General features: G+C 40.0%; 1 pseudogene; it reads right to left on the reverse strand.

Annotated features, from left to right (window-relative positions):
• Nucleotides 1-12,470: 12,470 nt before the first annotated feature.
• LOC124775913 lies at nt 12,471-14,506 on the reverse strand (annotated as a pseudogene).
• Between the last annotated feature and the right edge of the window lie 482 nt (nt 14,507-14,988).

The raw sequence follows: 14,988 nt of genomic DNA on the forward strand, positions 1-14,988 counted from the left end.
TGAACACCTCATGGACAAGAAACATAACCCAACAACATCAACACAGATTCGAAAATTCTCAAATGCAGCAACAGCCACGCCACAAAAACCAATGATTGAAGAAAATTATCAGATACAAAAAGCCATAGTGGAAGGCAAACAAGTGATAAATGATGTGAATCTTCAGGTTTTGGCGGCGCAAAGACTGTTCCATTACGTTTCGGGTGTGCAACCGCAAGAAATCTAATTCTTCTTCTAATATTTCGGCTGTATACCGTGCAGCCATCTTCAGAGTGAATCGCAAGACTGCCGCTCCAGTGCTCGCTTCGTCCCTTTATACTCTTTGAAACGTCCCCTTTCAACAATTATACATGACTGTGCTTAAACTGACACACAATATTTTGTTAGCGCAACGCAATCTGACTTTCAAAATTCCCTACAAAAGAATGGCCCTGACTAACTTTAAACTATACCTTTCACAAATCACTTACCTCACAAAAATCTTCGCTGCTCAAGCTACTGCAATACAGCGAGCGCCACTACTGCCAGCTAAATAAAAGATTCAAACTATGGAAGGCACTAGCTACTGATAGGGATAGTTAGCAAATGAAAGATATTAATAGAGAACGAACAATGTATTTACCTTGATATCATCATATATAAATATAGCAGTTCATGACAAATTACAAATCTCCGCCATCTCTCTCCCCACATCCACCACTGCTGGCGGCTCACCTCCAACTGCGCAACGCTACGCGCTGTTCACAGCCAGCTGCCTAACACTACAATGGCGAGTATTACAACAATGCAAAGCAGCCACAGACTGCACACAGCACAGCCAGTGATTTTCATACAGAGGTGGCGTTACCAATAAAAAAACCTAAACAGCCTACTTACATAAAGAAAACATAAACAGCCTACTTACATAGCCCCCATGCTCCCCACAAAAAATTTTTACAAATGGTGTTGGGCACTGGCCAATAAAGATTTGAAAAAAAATTTTTCATAATTACAATAACAAAGAAATCAAATGCACACACTTATTGATACAATGTTGGTCAAAAGCTAAAAATTTCTCACAGTCCATAAAGACAGTCCACATTGTTCATCACAGTAAAAATGCAGAGTTTTCTCAAAGTCTGAGCAGTAAAAGAAAATGCACATAGAAGTAGTGGATTTCCATGCAGTCTTGAAGAAGTAGTGTTGTCCTTCCAACGGAAAGACAGTGCTGACTCTTGACATGCAGACAGGTAATGGGCCACAACATAGCAAACCCATAGCAGAGTCATTCGACGTTTTGAAGAATATTGGTAGGTAGGTCATCACAGAACAGACCCACTGTAGTCCTGGTAGAGATTACGGTATTGGTGGGCCACACGAGGTGCAGACCCACTGCAGGCCTTGTAGAAATAATGGTACTGGTGAGTCAGAAAAGGTGTAGACCCACTGTAGTCCTTGTAGAAATGGCCAGCAGCCATCTGTTGCGACTGTGCAGGTGCACAATCACCATCGAAGAGTCTTGCAGAGAATATAGCAAGTCCATAAACCACCACTTGTGCACTCACAAAGTGTTTGGAATTGTCCTTAGAACCAGCAATGCTGTTATCCAGTCCCTTGCTGAATTATTAACACACGTGCAAACACTAACAGTCCCAACTTCTCACATATTGTCCATATACTATGACCAACAGAAACGTGTGCAGTGAAATGTAACTAACAAGTTAATAATATCATGAACTGGTGACAATTACAATTTTATAACATAAGAATACAATAAAGGTACAAAATACATCATTAAAAACATAACAATATAGATAACATTTGTAGTACAGGCTTTACAAAAGAATAGAAATAGACATATACGTCAGTGTTACAGGAATTATGACATGAGTACATACATAGAAGATCAGAATAACTTGCGAAACATCAACTTCACACATGAGCATTAGACAGAACAGAATTAATAATGTCTAACTTCTTTACAAAGTAAATAACATATTATTAATGCCAATTATATTCGAGGATAACAGTATTCCTCATCATAGTGAATGTAGCTTAATATTAAAAGAAGAAAAAATTCTATGAAACTACACAGAGACAGGAAGAAAACAAATACACAAGGGTACACAAACACATAGTGGGATAACACCAATAGGAAAGGACAGGGTTCGTTTTCAGTGTAACATGTGGTACTGCAGTCCAACCCAAAACTTCATATATCTTTCCTCTTATTTCATCCTTTGTTTCCACCAAAAAAATTCTATCTAAGCATGCTTTCTGTATTTATATGTTCACACATTTCTTACCTCAACATTTATTTCCAAGAAAATCCTACCTAAACCTGTTTTCTGTACTTTTCTTCCAATTCATCACCACTCATTCTCTTAGAAGCTACCCCCTCTTAAGCTAACTTAAATCTACTGAGCTCAGATGCTAAACTAAGGGACGAGGCAATGCAGCAGCACATAAAACAATTAATATAAAAAGCAATAAAAAGATGGAAAATCGTAAAGCAAGCTACAGTAAATCTAAATTACCAAGCAATTCAACATTACAACTAATATGAGGCAATGCGCAGCAAACAAAAAAATAAATCTGGCTTAGCAGAGTAACACAAATTAAAGTTCAGTAGCACTATGCCTGGCAAACAGCAGATATCTAAACATGACATAGCTCAAGCAGAAAAAAATATTACACTAAAAATGGCCATGTCTAATGCCTATGTCACATCTTAACACTAGAGTGATGCATCACAATTTATTCTACAAAAGAAATTACCAAGTACTTGAAAAGAAAAGTATGAATGCAGTTCCTGTGAAGGTAAATGTCGCTTTGTGCTCCCTCATTTTTTTGAAAAAAATTATTATATACTCGATCTGTAGACAAAAAATATTTATATTAGTACATCTATAAAATTTTATTTTAACCAATGCTGCAGTGCAGCTAGAAACTAGATATCAAATGAAATAAGCAACTATGTACAAAGCAAAGCATAAGAACATCGTTCAATAGTCATGTGGCATTTCATAAGTAGTAAAAAAATCTCTCATCTAGAAAGACATTAGTCATAGTCAGGTGTGTAGACAAACTATTTCTTGTCATTTCATTAGGCATTTCAGTAAATATCAGAAAGTACGATATGTTTCCAAGTAATTAGCGTGTCGGATTTGCGATGCTTTCTCTATAAAGGAATGACAATGGCCAGGATAATGGCCTCCCTTTTTTTTTTCCTTCCTGTACTCTGAAAGGCACGCGCCAATGGCCATCTCTCCAGGCGTCCGACACAGCTGGGTGCCCACGACGCATTACGTGCAGGTGGTCACTTAACTTTCTTACGGAAATATTTACGACAGCAGTTTCCGCTACAGTGGCAGTCTCATATAAAAATATTTCACAGGTCAAGAATTAGCGTTGCAAATCTGTAGAAAGAAAATCCTATAAATATAAGTGTCCAAATAAAATATTCGTCAGCATTGTGATACAGTCACGCATTTACGCACATTTCATAACTCTTAAAGTACGATTCTTGGTTTCCAACATACTTCTTATTCCTCATATACGGTAGCATCATCTTATTGATCATAAACATATCTCAACAGCATAGTACACATCGTCGTCGTAATAATAACATCATAACACCTCAGTCAAATCTCAAAAACGTCGTAGCTTTCTGTAATAATTTCAAAACCTAAAAAAAATTCTCTGCTCATTTCAATAGTGTCATCTACCTCAAACGTACTTTAAAAATCATGAATCCATACCAAATATATCATTCAAAGCTCTCATAGTATCACAATGATTCCGAAAATATATTAACAGTTTACAAAGTACAGACAAAATACAGTTTCATAAGTGTGAAGTTATCCAACTGTGTAATTACGTAAACATCTGTCACTGATATAGTAAAATAAATGTTTGTCTCGCTCAGTTAAATGATCAGATAGCTGTGTAATTTGTGTGTTAGAGAAATATGGTACCGATGTGTAAAGTTGTATAAGCAAATACCATATTAGCTAGGGTTCCTTGTGCTTGCCAAACACATGGTACACAAAGTAGGTGTGTACCCCCCTGAGGATTAATGTAATTATACCCTCAGGTGTTACAGATTACAGCAATGGAATGAAATGTATCACGGAAAACTTTCTTTGTAATTCAAAAATCTTTAAAAATAAATGTTTTAAGTACAACATTAATCACTGAAATGCGTGTCCTGTAGTGCTAAATGTGCGTCTTGTTGTAAGATAATCTCTGTGGAAGTGTCGTAGTTATCGTCCTCCGAAAGCTAAGTTCTGCAGAAGTCAATGTACTTACCTCATGATAAACAAAAATGAAATGCTTTATGTACAGATATCTTAGTTATTACGCTTATTGCCATAATGAGGAAAGTACTGTGCTGTAACGTATTGTTGTGCTACGGAAAAGGCAGTCTCATTGTAGCTATACCACAAAAGTTACTACTAAAACCTGTTTTACTTTCCAGAATAAAACAGAAAACTGTGCAGATATAAAACAGAAACACTGCAAAAGCAACATTGTAAATTGTCACTCATTAGTAGCGGCGTGATAAAATCGTGTAGCTGTCACATAAACTAACCACTGTGCCGTCTGGTATATCACAGAAAGTACTTTAAACCCAGAATGTATTTTCAAGTAAACCAAAATGTTGCATTAAAATCTCATTAACAGTACTGGTAAATGTTCTAAGTATGTAAGCCTTATAGTCGTTCCATAATCGTGCAACTAACAAGCAAGAATGTACACACACAATAACACTGTGACGTCTGTTCACTATAACAATGCATTCGTCATTTCTGTTTAAGTAAGTTCTCTTGGTTCTTGATTGGATATTTAACTTTAAACATTGTTGTATGTTAACAGATTCTAAGTCTGACACAGCATACTAGTAATGTAAAGTGAAAAATTTTATGGCAAAGACTAAGTTAAAAAGCAGATTATCTTTCAATAAATGGTTTTACATGTGAAATGTGGTGTAAACCTTTACTCTTCCTAGTACGCAGAGTTTCAACTTCAACGCAATTATCATGTGGTTTACATCGGTAAAGAATGCTAAATCTTTTCTCAAGGCTAGCGTCTTTGTTATTTTTCCCTGAGCCAGCGGCCGCACGCAGCTGCCTGCTGTGCGAGTCATTGTCTGTCTCTTTGTTGGCGCGCGCTGTTATTGGGATTAGGAGACCTAACTTATACAAATTCGCCTTGCCGAGAGGGCCCAGCTCTGTTAGAGTCCCGCCAGTTCTGATGAAATTCATGTCTATCGTTATGATTATATCGTCTGTCGTCATGTCGGTAGTTCCTGTAGTTTCTTTCTTGTCGGTCGTGTGGTGGAGAATTTCTCCCTGAATCGTAACTGCGCGCTGGACCGTTGCGTCTGAAATTATTCTGTCTCCCTTGATAATAACAGTTCTGGTTACCATATTGTCTGTTTCTATGGTTATCTCTGTCATATTCATTTCTACGGAAATGCGATCTTTCTCTGTAACTATTATTCTGCCAGCGGTTGTCATAAGGGTGGTGTCTGTTTTGGTCGCGATTTGTGTTGTGAGAATAGCCTTGTCGTGTCCAGTTATTACTTCTGTCGTCACGGAATTGTGACGGATGTGACCTGTAGTGATTGTTTTCCCGTTTTCGCGTTCCGCGATTGTCAGTGTCAATTTCTAATTCTTGTAAAAGTCCCTGAAATGCTTCAATGTCGTCTTTGCAACGTCCTGCCAAAATAATATGTCGTAAATGTTCAGGCAGTTTGATTAAGCAAATGCGGATGAGTTCTGAGGGGCTGTATGGGTTTGAAAGATACTGATTCTTATGCAACATGTCTTCAAAATATTTCACAAGACTGGAAAATTCAGATTGTTCGAAACGTTTCATCATTATGATGCTATGTTTTACTCGATCTTGTGTGGCTTGAGACCAATATGCTGAGAGGAAGGCATGGTAAAACTCTCCTTCACTGTGGCAATCGTGAATTACCGATCGCATTCTTACAGCTGGTTCATTCTCCAAGTAGCCACACATAAATTCTAATCTGTGCTCTAATGACCAGTTGGGAGGAAAACAATGAGAGAATTGATGGAGCCATGCTTGTGGATGAATGTCGTTGCCAGAATTCTTAAATGTTTTGAATTTACGTGTAGTAATGAACAGCTTATAGTCAAAGTCATCATGTCGGCGAGTCGCATAGCGGTCATTGTTACGTCGTTTCGGCGGTTCCATTTCAAAATTCGGTGCACCTTGCCAATTTCTGTCATAATTTCCGAAATGCGCTGTGTTATTATTTTGAGGCTGTTCCGTATTTCTGTGTCCCTCTTCCCGTATTGGGGCGCGAGTATCATCTGAAATACGTAATTCTTGTATTACCTGTGTCAGCTGATCTTGTACTTCCCGGATTTCTCTTTTGTACTGTGTATTGATTTGATTTTGATTCTGTTTGAATTTTCTAATTTGTTCATACTCTTCTGTGTCAGTGAAGGCTACAGGTCTTGTGTCATTCAGATCATCATCTACCTTTGTAGATAAGTTAGTGACCTGATCCGAAAGTTTGGCTACTTTCTCCGATAGTGAACACATTTCCTCAGTGTGTTTTTCTGAACCAAGTTACAGAGTGTCTATTTGTGTTGAAATCGAATCTACTGTGTCCTTTAAGTTTTCCTGAGTTTTTGCAAGTTGCGTAACCGAATCGGTAGATGCAACTGAGTCAACTTTAGCCCACAAGGTCTCATGATTTTCATGAACAATGGTTTGGAGTTCTTTTATGGCTGCTTCGTGATTCTGTAATGCATTTTCATGCCGCGAAAAAATAGGTTGAAAATGCTCACAAATTTGTGTTTTTATGTCATTACAGACTTTTTGACATTTCGATTCAATGTCATGTAACTCACTAGTTAAATCTTCACGTGTTTGTTCAAGTGTGGTGTCTAACTTTTGAAGATTTTGTCCCATTGCGTCTAACTGTTGCTGTGTTTGTCTCTGGTGTTGTTCCATTGTGTCTAACTTTTGAAGATTTTGTTCCACTGTGTCTAACTTTTGCTGTGTTTGTCTCTGATTTTGTTCCATTGTGTCTAACTTTTCAAGCTTTTGTCCCATTTGTTGCATTAATTGTAATAACAATGCACTGGTGTCTGAAACATGTTCCTCAGTGCTTTTCGGCAGTGAATTTGCACCGGCAACATTCACATTTTGACAAGCGGAAAATGTGTCTTGACTCATTTGAGAAAACGGTGAGAACCCAAAACCTGAGTCTGTAGTATTTGCAATATTGTGTTCTGTCATTCCCGATTCCTGAGGCGAGCTGTTGCCGACCAATCGATCGATAACGCTTCCCTGTTCACTACCTGTTTCACTGTCTACACCATTGTTTGCCGCCCGCTCCATTTCCCTATGCGCAATTACCATATTACTACTTTGAACATTAGTTAATTCATTACCCAGTGGTGCTGGTAAGCTACGCTCGTCGTCACTATCATTTCTCAATTTACTTTGGAGCCTAGTGTTACGTTTTTCACACGCCATAATTGTCACAATATTTCACACGATAACACAGAAAAGCACAATTTGAAGTGCAAAAATAGGAGAACACATTAACATAGCACTGAAAATAATATCTAGTTAATTGCAAGCGTAGCTGCGAAATACTTGGTGCAAATCTATATGCATGCCACAACTGTTTTACTGTACAACAATGAAAGGCTACAACTACAAAGGGGATTCTCTCTACAATTACGCGCTAGCAATAAACAAAAGCTACACTAAATACACAAACTACAAGAAAAAATCAGAAGATTCCAGTGAGGTATCCTAGGGTAAGGGTCGACATATGAAACGTCCCCTTTCAACAATTATACATGACTGTGCTTAAACTGACACACAATATTTTGTTAGCGCAACGCAATCTGACTTTCAAAATTCCCTACAAAAGAATGGCCCTGACTAACTTTAAACTATACCTTTCACAAATCACTTACCTCACAAAAATCTTCGCTGCTCAAGCTACTGCAATACAGCGAGCGCCACTACTGCCAGCTAAATAAAAGATTCAAACTATGGAAGGCACTAGCTACTGATAGGGATAGTTAGCAAATGAAAGATATTAATAGAGAACGAACAATGTATTTACCTTGATATCATCATATATAAATATAGCAGTTCATGACAAATTACAAATCTCCGCCATCTCTCTCCCCACATCCACCACTGCTGGCGGCTCACCTCCAACTGCGCAACGCTACGCGCTGTTCACAGCCAGCTGCCTAACACTACAATGGCGAGTATTACAACAATGCAAAGCAGCCACAGACTGCACACAGCACAGCCAGTGATTTTCATACAGAGGTGGCGTTACCAATAAAAAAACCTAAACAGCCTACTTACATAAAGAAAACATAAACAGCCTACTTACATCTTGTACCGCGTGACTGCGCATGCCGCCACTGGTGCAAATGCGCCAGAGACGTTGGTCGGCGGCAGAGACGTGCATAATGTGCGAGTTGTATCTATGACTCCGCAGTCGATCTGTGTTGGCATATCGATATATCATTGCGAGCTGCACTGTGATAAATGAATACACAGCTCTCTGCAATGGTACTCTGTTCTCTGCCCTCAAAGAATTATTAGACAAGACCAACCTATAAAGCTCTCATCACACACACACACAAAAGGAAAAAAAATCACAGACGCCTCTGAAAGATTCAGAACAACCGCCAGGAACACCTTCAACTGTTCCACTGCCCGCCATGTTTGTTTTTACAGCTGGTAAACAGTGAAACAGTGACAGTGACAGTGGCAACTCAATATGTAGTGTTTGAGAGTGATGAAGATGAAAAAAGAGAAAATGTAAGTGAAACATTATGTAAATAGACACACACAGAGAATTAAATAATTTCAGGCTTAGAAATAACAATTTTTCAAATCGTAATTTTTGGCTTAAACAATTTATTACTTTAAGGTATGAGTGGTTGCAGTTGATAAACTGTGGAGCAAAACAGTCACTGGAGAAACAGAACACATCAGAAAAAAACCACATCATGTGGTAAAAAGGTATGAATTCATAATTTGTATGTTTTTCAAATATCTGTAATTACGATTTAAAAAATAATAGTTACATTTATACAAACCGTATAGAACAATGTTTATCTTTAACAGATGAAAACTAAAAGCCCACTGAAGGTACTGCAACTGCAGTGAAACATATTTGCATTAAAAAACAAAATTGTGTTTTGCTAAAGGCGGACCCTATCCAAAAACATACTATCTGATATTCGTTTGAAGTAGTTATCCTATCTTGTCGCTTGCCAGCTTACCTCTTAATTCCGGTAAAACTGGTGCACCCCACGTAATCGAGACCTGCCTTATACATAGAAAAGCAAAGCTCCGCCGTTCTGGACACTGACGGGCTAATCGTCATCGACTGACCGCCGAGTCATCCTCGGCAAATGGCGTCGTTTGGATACGGTCAGCACACCTCTCCTCAGCCGTTGTCGGCTTTGCAGACCTTGAAGCCGCTAAGTAGCTCCGCAAATGGTATCACTAAACTGAGTGGACAGTGCTCCACGCCTCCCTCCGAAGCAAAGTCGCTGGCATTACCTGGAACTGAACCGGGATACTGCGTATAGCACTCAGCGATGCTGACCACTCACCTACGGATGTGAGTTGAATTAAACATGGTGTCTCATGTATATCGACTACGCCAAATAACTTCTTGTTCAGAAAAATGGTTCAAATGGCTCTGAGCGCTATGGGACTTAACATCTGAGGTCATCAGCCCCCTAGAACTTAGAACTACTTAAACCTGACTAACCTAAAGACACCACACACATCCATGCCCGAGGCAGGATTCGAACCTGCGACCGTAGCAGTCACGCGGTTCCGGACTAAAGCGCCTAAAACCGCTCGGCCACCGTGGCCGTCTTCTTGTTCAGAAGTAAAATACAAAGTGCATGAAATAAATGTTGTTTACCTGCTACGGGCATTCAAATGGTTCAAAGGCTCTGAGCACTATGGGACTTAACATCTGAAGTCATCAGTCCCCCAGAACTTAGAGCTACTTAAACCTAACTAACCTAAGGACATCACACACATCCATGCCCGAGGCAGGATTCGAAACTGCGACCGTAGCAGTCGCGCGGCTCCGGACTGAAGCGCTACGGGCATTAACCAGCATCGTTGTCTCATGTCATGTTCACGCGAATTTTGCTTTCGGGCAACCGCTGCCTGGAAACTAGGCTAACATAAATGGGTCAAACAACGCCCGACCCGCACCAAAAGCTCTATTTTCTTCTAGAAGCTTTACCAAGTGGAGTTCTCACTTCTGTTACTTTCATTTCCGGCCGAGCCCGGCATACACCGCAAATTTGGGCGAAATTGGCGATGATGAGTAGGTGCAGACCCATTGTTAAACTGTTCTACTGTGACTCAGCTGGTGTTCTTTGTGGAAATATATTTTTATTTTCAATTTTTACGGTACTTACACTGAAAATAAGTCGAAGTAATGCTCAGTATATTATGTTTATTAAAATTTTCAGAAAAGGCATGGAAATTAACGAAAAAAATTTGAGACTGCAAATAAATTTCCGCTCATGAATTGTAAGGCCTACAAGAGAACAGCAACTGTTTAACAGATAATTTTATTGTTTTACAGTTGATGATTTACACGTGTTGAGTGATATTGATCGTTAAAACGGGGAAAACTAATTTTTTGGGCATCTTGCACACGGTATAAACGTAGTATTTTTATAATTACAAGCTTGTCTTAAAGTTCCTAAAGAAATATATTTTCTCACTCTGTTCTCACAACATTCTCGAAAACATTCACGTTACTCGATGAAGAGTTAGGAAGTTTTAATCACCGTTGTCTCCAACGGCAGGTGGGCCCATTTTCTCTGTACTGGAAAACTATCGTTCTCGTGTGGCTACCGAGGGCTGATCGAAAGTAAAAATGAAGCTAAAGAAATACGAAGTCCTATACACTTAAATTACTACATTTCTTGGCAAGTTATTTGGAGATTCGTTGTGGACGCTGTAACTATTTGTACAATCCTTTCCTGGAAATTTACACTGTCGGAAAAAAATCGTAACACCAAGAGATAATTAATGTAGAGTCATGAAATTTCGGAACTACGTTTGTCTAGGTAATAAATTAAAGTGATTAACACTGCAAGATCACAGGTAAGGTAAACACGAGATAAGCCATTGAAAATGTGAAATGCTGGTACATTAATAATTGGTGTAACCGCCAGAATGTTAAATGCAAACATACAAACGTACATGCATTGCGTTGTATTGGTGCCAGGTATCAGTGTGTGGGGTGGAGTTCCATGCCTGTCGCACTTGGTGGGTCAATACAGGGGCGATTAATGCTGGTTGTGGATAACGATGGAGTTGTCGTCCGCTACATGGATGTAAATACTAACATGGTCTGTTATTCCAAGCGATTGTTTTTACTGATTTGACAAGCCCTTGATTCTAAGGCCCTTAATTTTTGCATATGGACATACAGACCGTTGCCTATAAATGTCTGGTGGAGACAGCTTTTACTGAGTGAACTGGTAATGTGATGTTGTCTGTCCTTCGGAAGAAGACGTGGTCAAAGTCATTTGAAAGCAGCCATTTTTTGCAACTGATTGGCTTGTCTTTATTTCTGAAGGTATGAAGACTTAAATCTGAACAACTGAATCCACGAGGTTCCAGCAAGCAGCAGGTTTCAGCAAGGAAGGAGTTGAAGATTGTTTTGAGAAAGCACCAACGAACGTATATTCTTATGCCATCGATTTTTACAATTCTGTTATGGAACGTACCTTAGTATTTTATCGTGTCAAGATACGTAAGTTTTGCCGAGTTTATATTTTTAATGGTTATATTAGTAAAACATAAAAACCATAAATTCGAAAAAGTTTATGTGTCCGACATTACCTGACTTCGCCCTAAATGTATACTGTGTTGAATCCTGTCATCAATGATTTCGTCTGCCTTGATAGCCAGGTACAAGCCTTTTTGCTGGACGCCACTTCGGCGGCTTGGGAGTTCAAATGGCTCTGAGCACTATGCGACTTAACTTCTGAGGTCATCAGTCGCCTAGAACTTAAAACTATTTAAACCTAACTAACCTAAGGACATCACACACATCCATGCCCGAGGCAGGATTCGAACCTGCGACCGGAGCGGTCGTTCGGCTCCAGACTGTAGCGCCTAGAACCGCTCAGCCACACCGGCCGGCGGCTTGGGAGTCCATCGACCCAAGCTACCCAACCGCGGGAAAGGTGACCTACAGTTTAACGTAAAATGCGAACCACGCGTCGATCTTGGCGACTACTCGCATCGTAGAAAGGTGAAGAATAGTTTAAATACAGAATGAAAACTACCGTGCTCGGGCCAGGATTCGATACGCCGAACTTTTGATTTGCAGGCGCGCGCTTTAGCACTTCTTTTTTCGTGTCAGTTCCATTTTATTTCAATCAACAAATTATGCAATAGCTGTATCTACCTTAATACGATCTTTTTTTAAGCAGATCCATGAACGATATTTTGTCAGCAGCAGTTTGGATCTGTCGGTGGCCTAACTTATATGACGTAATGTAAATATATAAAACTGCTACCAGTCACTTTTTTGAATAGTTGTGTATTATTCCATGAACCGGTTTTCGAACCTTTTCAGGTTCATCTTCAGATGATTTTCTGGAAGTTACATCACTATTTCTAACATAATGCTGAGTGCTGGCTCTGTGACAAGAAGACGGAACACACTTTAATGTATCGCCATGATAATTGTTTATCAGTCGATATGGATGCAAAATTTAGTTTTTTACTGACTGTAACAGAATGGTTGGCTTCTTTCCGTTAGTATCTGCTTGCATTTTGATAGCCAATTGGTACATCACTTCACAGTGTAAATGAATACAGATTGTGTAAAAGCGTGTGAAGTGATGTACGAACTGGACATCAAAACGGAAGCACACAGATGGACACTAAAGGAGAAAAGCCAAGCATACTGTCGCAGTAAGTACAAACTTAAATTTTGCATCCATATCGACAGATAAACAATAGTCATGGCGATACATTAACGCGTGTTGAATCTTCTTGTCACAGAGCCAGCACCCAGCATTATGCTAGAAATAGTGATGTAACTTCCAGAAAACCATCTCAAGATGAACCTGAAAAGATTTGAAAACCGGTTCATGCAATAATAAATAACCATTCAAATACGTGGCTGGTTGCAGTTCTATATATTTACATTCAATTAACAGTCACGGTTTCTAAAACATCCGTAATGGATAAGCTTAATCAACTGGATGAAGTATCAATGAATTTCGAGTTGATCTTTCCCAAAGCCTTCATCTTGGTGTACACAAATAGGGACTTTCGTATCTTTAGTGACATATAGCAGCCTTTTATCATAAAAGAGTCATTGTTGACTACACCATAATGTGGGAAATCTCCCATTAGGTTAACGGTCTTCTTCGTAAAATCATATTCGGTGGACCCATTGGTTTTCACCGCCTTTCCATATTTCGCACGAATTCCCCGACCAATGCAATATATTTTCTTCTTCATTTCGGTTATGTCCTTTAACCAGCTGTGCCTAATGTGAATGATACTCCACTAGGATAGCAGGCAAGCAAACTTAGGCAAATCTTTAGTAGTCTAGCGAGGCAGCTTCTTTGTGTTCCACCTTTCTATTCATGACGTTTTGTAACATCAATTATCATCTCACCAGGAGCATTTGCTGAACAGCTGTAAGTTTTTCCAGGTGTTCACGTGCCCATTTAACTTTGTGTGCAATGGAACCACCATTAAGTTCGATTTCCATTATGTGAGCTTTCTTTAAAAGTTTCATCTGAGTGTGTGCAATCACTCTTATAGTATCTTTCAATTTTTTTGAAGTCACGATCAATTTATTTACGACCCAAGTCGTCCTGCCACTTCTTGAAAGCTTTTGTAAATGCCTTCTTTGACTTGTACCAGTTCTTATCGAAACGCCTCATGCGGTCTTCTGAGAAGTGCTGGGCCCACACAGTCTGAAGGGTTCTTAAAACCATGCGGAGCTTCAGTGTAACCAACAGTACCAACTATGATCGCTGGTGGTGTCAGCTTCCACAGTCTCCTTTTTGCTAACATTTGAGCCAGGTCTATCATCTTCTCTCAGCACGTGGGTCATACCAGCTTTAGCCAATAAATGCAAAAAAAATGTTGAAATGTGTGTGAAATCTTATGGGACTTAACGGCTAAGGTCATCAGTCCCTAAGCTTACACACTACTTAACCTAAATTATCCTAAGGACAAACACACACACCCATGCCCGAGGGAGGACTCGAACCTCCGCCGGGACCAGCCGCACAGTCCATGACTGCAGCGCCCTAGACCGCTCGGCTAATCCAGCGCGGCGATAAATGCAGTAAGGTCAACTGGTTTCATTGCATTATCTTTTGGAAATCTGTCACTTTACCCGATGCCTCTGTGATCTCTTCCTCGGGTGAAACCCCGTGGAACCAGGTCGAGGGGCTCATAACTTTCGATGAGACATCTTAACAACACGAACAAAATGAGGCAGTTGACCACTACGCCGCCAGGTCGGCCCTCGAGTTTCCTGCATCGTAGCGACGACGTTTCTCTGGTTAGAAGGTAAAGTATTGTCACACCAGCACGCCGGCGTTTTAGCGCGGAGTCGGAGTGTCCGTGGTTTTGCGGGTCTTTATTTTTCATCTAAAGTGCCTTATCCTCATCGACAGTGCTCGACGTCGTCACTGTCGGCGAGTTTGTATTCGTTTTTAATCACGCGGCGCCGGCAATATCTGCTGGAGATGTTTCAGACGGACCGGCCGCAATTAGAGGCCGTCAGCCGTGGCGGAATTCCGCGCCGGATGGCCGCCGTCTCGCCTAAACGGCCCCCGCGCAGAGTGTCTTTAATCTGGGCGGTCATTCGACGCCTGGCGAGAGGGTCTGCAACGCGCGACTTTATTAATTTTCGTCCGCTATCTGAAGCACAGCTGTAATTAGCGCTTAAAA

Source organism: Schistocerca piceifrons, chromosome 2 (genome assembly GCF_021461385.2).
Source record: "Schistocerca piceifrons isolate TAMUIC-IGC-003096 chromosome 2, iqSchPice1.1, whole genome shotgun sequence".
NCBI classification, from domain to species: domain Eukaryota; kingdom Metazoa; phylum Arthropoda; class Insecta; order Orthoptera; family Acrididae; genus Schistocerca; species Schistocerca piceifrons.